Below are 6,148 nucleotides of genomic sequence, written 5' to 3' on the forward strand. Positions count from 1 at the left end.
CTTTTGAGAGCAACAGGCATGAGAGTAGTGCATATCCGTGCAGCCAAAAATGCTCCTACACATAAAATAAATAGATGTAAAATAAAATTAAAACCCAAACCACAAACTTCTCTGTGGATACAAGGTGGAATTCCCTGGAACAGAGCTTATCTGCCACTTGGTTTTTACACACACATACACACACACACACACACACACACACACACGTACACACACACGCACACACGCACATGTCATTGTAGAAGTGATATTTGTGAAGCTGTCCACAGCCCTCTCTACTGCCTCCTAGTGGCTTCCCTATTATCATCTTTGTTATTAATTTTGCTATCATCTTTGTTTTTATTATCTCCTAGGCTAGGGGAACACCCCTATACCCACACACACCTCTTTCTTGTCTTCATTTTGCTTAGAATCCTTCTAGACTGAGAGAATCTTTCTCTAGATTGTCTCATTTCTCCTCCCCCTCCCCCACATAAGGATGTAGGTTTTTTTCAAAACATAAAAAATGAGGAAGGTAAAACAATTTGCCTTGTTCCTCTTCTCTTCTGAAGCCAGAACCACAGTGTTTCCCCACATCAAGGCCAGGACTCAAACCTAGGGCTTTATACATGCTAGCCTAGTGCTTCTAACTAGCAGAAGGAGTATTTGGGGGTGCGGTACAGGTGGGGATAAGGATGAAGAGCCAGGGGAGAAAAAAGAGATAAGAGACTAGTCGTGGTGGCATGTTCTATAAGCCCAGCTCTTGAGAACCTGAGGCCGGAGGATCTCAAATTCAAGGCCAGCCTAAGCTACATATCGAGGCCCCATCTTTTAAACTTTATGTTCATGGGTGTGTTGCCTGCATGTATGTCTGCGCACCATGTGTAAGCCCGGCACCTGCGGGACTAGAAGAGAGCACCAGAGCCCTTGAAGCTAGAGTTGCAGATGGTCATAAGCTGCTGTGGGAGCACATTCTGCTCCTTCAGCTTGTTCAAAAAAAGGGGGAATATAATAGTGGGTAATAGAGCAAATACTTGTGAGCTATTATTTATGGATATTTACATTGGTATAGTTGTATATTGATATATAAGTTCAAATTATATTTGTTACTTTTGTTTACGTTATTTGTACATGTATACAAAGTTATTCTGTCAGATTGTATACATGCATGTTTCTCCCTCGGTCTAGGACATTTTGTATATTGATACAACTTTTAGGGAATATTTTTATATTGCATTATATATTACTCCTACCTCTAATCAAGATACAGGTATTAATTATTATAGGTCAATAGTTGTCCATGTTTGTTGTACGTACAGTCAGATCAATTAGGTTCTTTAGATACATAGAGATTATATTCTGTCTAGATAGGTAACCTTCAACCACTTCAAGGATCTGTGGAACATAGCGTTTAAATAATTTAGGGTTCTGTTGACATGAGACATGACTGATTCTGACAGCACCAATCTATTCCCGAGAGAATGTTGAACACTGAAGACACTCCACTTGGAGCTTGTTTTCTTCTTGGCAAAACTGGCCTTAGGGCAAGGAACTGACAATGCCTCAACCACTGACAAGTTACATAGTATCTGGAAATGGATAAGCAGGACTGTCAAATCTTGTCAAGAAAGGGTAAAATGGTTTTGAAAATTTTCCTGCCTCCAAAAATGATCTGTCAGTTACACTAGGCCTTAGCAAGAGTTGGTTGCTTCAATGTTGCAAAATGAGACTTTGGGTGATTGCTCAGGCAGCTAATTGTTTTCATCATATATTGCTTGCTTTGGAAGCTACTTGATTGTACTTCCTGCTTGCTCAAGTAATATTATCTCCCTTCTCAGGCCTTCGATGGGGTTAAAGACTAGATAGTCATAGTTACTGTACTCTTATGATCTAGCCAAGCCATTTTCGATACAAGACTTAGACTCCATAGGATAAAATGTTTATTAAAACATTTAGTACATGTTCCTTGCTTAATATTATTTATGCTGATTGTAATTCTAATTATACTTGATATCTGTTCCTAGTGTATATAGTTTTGTATTGGGTTTGGAACTCTCTTATTTAAACAAAAAGGGGAGGTGCTGTGGGAGCACATTCTGCTCCTTCAGCCAATAACCTTTAAGATACCAGCCCACTTGGGCATAGTCTCTTATAGTTTAAAAAGCAGCAGGAACCATGTGCCTGCTCTCTCGCTTCCAGCTCCCGTTCTGGCTGCTAGACTCTGTTTCCTGTTTGCACTCAGAGAACTGTTGTTTAGGACAGTGATCTGTAAGTTTTTCCTCTTAAATAAATAACCCTTTTTATAATCAATAATTCTAAACTGGTGTGGGATTGTTTTACGGCATCAATAAGCTACCATATAGGTGGTAGGAATTGACCCAGATTTTCTGGAAGAGCAGCTAGTCGTCTTAACCAATGAGCTATCTCTCTAGCCCCCTTTGGCCCCATAAATAAACAAACAAAAACATGAGTTGGGGCTGTAGTTCAATAGTAGAGCAGCTGACTAGTGTTCTCCCTGGGTTTACTTCCCAGGGGGAGGGGCAATCACTAGCATAACAACTGATGTCTACACAGTACGGTCTCCCTATACATGTGGCTAGACAGTGGACTCTCGGTGTCTCATTTACCCCCCCACCCCACACACACACACGGCCCTATGTAGATGATGTTCTATCTCTAGTCTCAGAATGAGGTTTTCAAAGCAACTCAGCATCATATGGCCAATTAGAAGCAAAGCTGGTACCGCAACACAAATCAACCCAGTACCTAGGCAAGCTCGTAACCTATTAACCCCTGCTTGGGGTTCCCAGCTGCATATCTACTGGAAGCAAAAGAAAAGTGATGAGTTTGTTGAAAACAAAAAAAAAAAAAAAAACCCACTGTGGCATGAGAACATTTCTCAAGGCCTGCCATTCATGGGGCACAGGAATTGGGATTAGGTCCGTGAGGGAAAATGCCTTTGCCTGCTGGGACGAGATGTTGTGCCAGAGCCAGGAATGACTGGCAGGTCACTGGCTAAAATTAGAACTTCCAAAATATATTCTGACACCAAACCTGTCCCCTCCAGTAGCAGTCTGTAGAAGCAAAGGAGGTTTGGACTGTTTTGGAATGGGTTTTCAACTCAGCAAGGCAAGGCCAGCATATGGACAAAATGTCCTTGCTGTCCGGCTTGCTGCACGTTGCAAAATCAGGTTGAAGGAGCGACACAAGAAGGCAGTTGTTCTTTAATGAGTCATCTCGCCAGGAGACGTTGTTGAAGTGAGAGTTTACTCAGTCTCTCCTTCTGAGGGAGAGACAGGGAAGGAAGAAAAAAACAAGCTGTGGCTCAAAAGGAACCTCGGCAGTCCCGGATGGTGGGCAGTGGCTACGTAGGCACAAGTCGGGATGTGGCGGGGACCAGCAGATAGCCAGCCGGGGTTATGATAATTGTGTTAATCGACTGTGCATAGCGATTAGATACACACTGGGAAAAACAGCCTCAGGAAACAAAGGTTTATCTGGGGCTCATGGTTTCCGAGTTTTGAGTCCGTGGCACCTGGACATCCCTTACTTCTGGGATGAACGAGGCAGAAACCCAGGGCATAAAATCATGAGGGAACAAAGCTGCAATTGCTATTTATCTAAGAAACGCCGGCAGCTGTAGGTTTCTTTCTGTAGAAGAACAGCTTTCTTGTTGGTTGTTCGTTTGCTGAGACAAGGTCTCTGGACCCCAAACCGATGTCAAGCTCACTCTGGAGCTGAGTGTGGCCTTAAGTGCTCCTTCCGTCTCCACCGCCCACATTTGGGGATTAAAGGTGTGTGCTTGCAGGCCCTCTGGTCGTCCAGATAAGCAGAGCTGGAGGCTGAGCCGGAGGCTGGCAGCATGATTGTTCATGTTGAGTAACAATTTTATTTTGTACTTTGCATTTCCTCTTCCTTTGTCTCAGGAGGCATAAAAGTCATTTTTGTTTAATCTGAGTAAGTCTTCTTATCTTTGTAAAGTGTGATAGAGAATGCCTTCCCTGAGGACAGTCGCCTGAGCTGCTGTAACAAGCCCCTTAACCCACGGGTCTTACAACGAGTAGACAATTTACGTCTTACGGCACCTAAGGGTGAGAGTTCTAAGATCATGGTGGCAGCTGGGCTGTTTGTTTTAAATCTGGTGACAGCCCAGTTTCTGGTTCATAGATGATATGTTCTTCTGGGTCCCCACACAGTGAAAGGAAAGGGGCTAGCTAACTTTCTTCGATGTCCGTTATAAGGTCACTAATTCTTCATGATCTCTGTCCTTATGACATCATCACCATTCAAAGGTTCTGCTTCCCAGAAAACTCCCATCATCACTTTGGGTGTGTGTGGGCTTGTGTGTGTGCGTGTGTGTGTCAGGACTTCAGCATATGAATGGGGCAGGACACACAAATACCCACACCACGGCACCGCATACTCAAGAGTACTTAAGAATGGTATATTGATCAGTTTACTGCTAGGATAAATTACCTGAGAAAGAACTTAAAAGGAGGAAGATTTTATTTTGGTTCCCAATTTCAGGTGTCAGTCCACGGTCACGTGGTTCCATTGTTTCTGGGTTACAGGGAGGCAGAGCTTTGTGACAGGAGCATGTGGCAGAGCAGCAGTGAAGGGACTAAAGAGCACGTCCCCCCTCAAGGCTTGTCCTCGTGGCTGTTTCTAGGAGCATGGTGGCCACAGAGATGAACTCAGTGTTTTCCTTTGCTTCTTCCACCTAAGCCTTTCTTCCCAGCAGCACATTCGCTGGGAACTCATTGGTGGATTAGAACCTTTCTAATCCAGTCACCTGGCTGTGGTCCCACCCACCGCTCCGGGAACAAGTCTTCAACACATGGGTCTTTGCGGTGGAACTTCTATCGAAGCCGTAATAAATGCCTGTGATATCATTGACCCATGCTCAGTGCTGGGCACTTTCATATTTTTGTCTCATTTGACCCTTATATCTTCTGTAGGAGGTACTATTATTATTCCCATTTTATAGATGAAGAGATTAAAACTCAGAGATGATAAATAACTTGCTTGCTGCTTTACCTTCGTCACCGTGGCTGTACTCTAAACCAGTAGTGACTGGGCTACTAAGGGGTCCCCCACCCGCCGACCCCCAGCAATGGCTCTGTTGATGCTGCTAAAGGCCGCTTTAACTAAATCTCCATAGGTTAGGTGAAAACCTGCCAACTCAGAGAGTTCGAACAGCAACTGAATAGCTTTTTCTCTTAGCTGGCATCCTGGAAGCCACTCTCCTGCCGCACTGCCCCAACTAAAAACCCACTATAAGCTCCTCCAGGCTCGCCTGCTACCTCTCCTTGGGATTTCACTTCTGCCTCTGAGACTGCTTAGTCCCTGCCATGATGGTAACAGACCAAATCTCTGACACTGTAAGCCAGCCCCAAGTAAACACGTTCCTTTACAAGAGTTGCCATGGTCATGGTGTCTTGTCACAGCAATGGAGCACTGACTAAGACACGGGTGCGAGAGAGAAAGAGAATCTCCTTTATGCCCACTCCCACCCCTGACTTTTTTTGTTTTTTAGAACATTTACTTTAGCAAGCTTGTAGCTAGGTGTGGTGGCACATGCCTGTAATCCTAGTACCCCTGAGGTCAGAGAAGGGGATTAAAGCAGATTTGAAGCCAGTCTGGGCTACATGGGGGTGGGGGAGGATGAGGAAAGAGAGACAAGAAGACAGCTAACAGGCTGAAGTCACAATTGACTTCTCTACCCTGTAAGGCAGTGGTTCTCAACTTTCCTAACGCTGTGACCCTTTAATATAGCTCCTCATTTTGTGGTGACCCCAACCATAAAATTATTTTATAATTACTTAATTATATAATTATTATAATTACTTAATAACGCTAATGTATGCTACTGTGATGAATCATAATACAAATACCTGATATGTAGCATGGTCTTAGACAAACCCATGAAAGAGTCATTTGACCCCCCCCCCCAAAGGGGTCACAACCGACAGGTTGACAACCACTGTTGTAAGGCACATACAGTCTTAAGAGCCTTTTAAAGGTCTTTGGTTGACTTTACAGGCCAGAAATGTCTTTTCTCGAGGATCAACAATTTGACAGAGTGTTGAGAAAAGGTGGTACCCTGACTCCCAGTTTCTGTGGGAGACTAGAAACCTAACTTGCAGGTACCAGGGCTCCAATTTTTTTT

Source organism: Microtus ochrogaster, linkage group LG1 (assembly GCF_000317375.1).
Source record: "Microtus ochrogaster isolate Prairie Vole_2 linkage group LG1, MicOch1.0, whole genome shotgun sequence".
Classification (NCBI taxonomy): Eukaryota; Metazoa; Chordata; class Mammalia; order Rodentia; family Cricetidae; genus Microtus; species Microtus ochrogaster.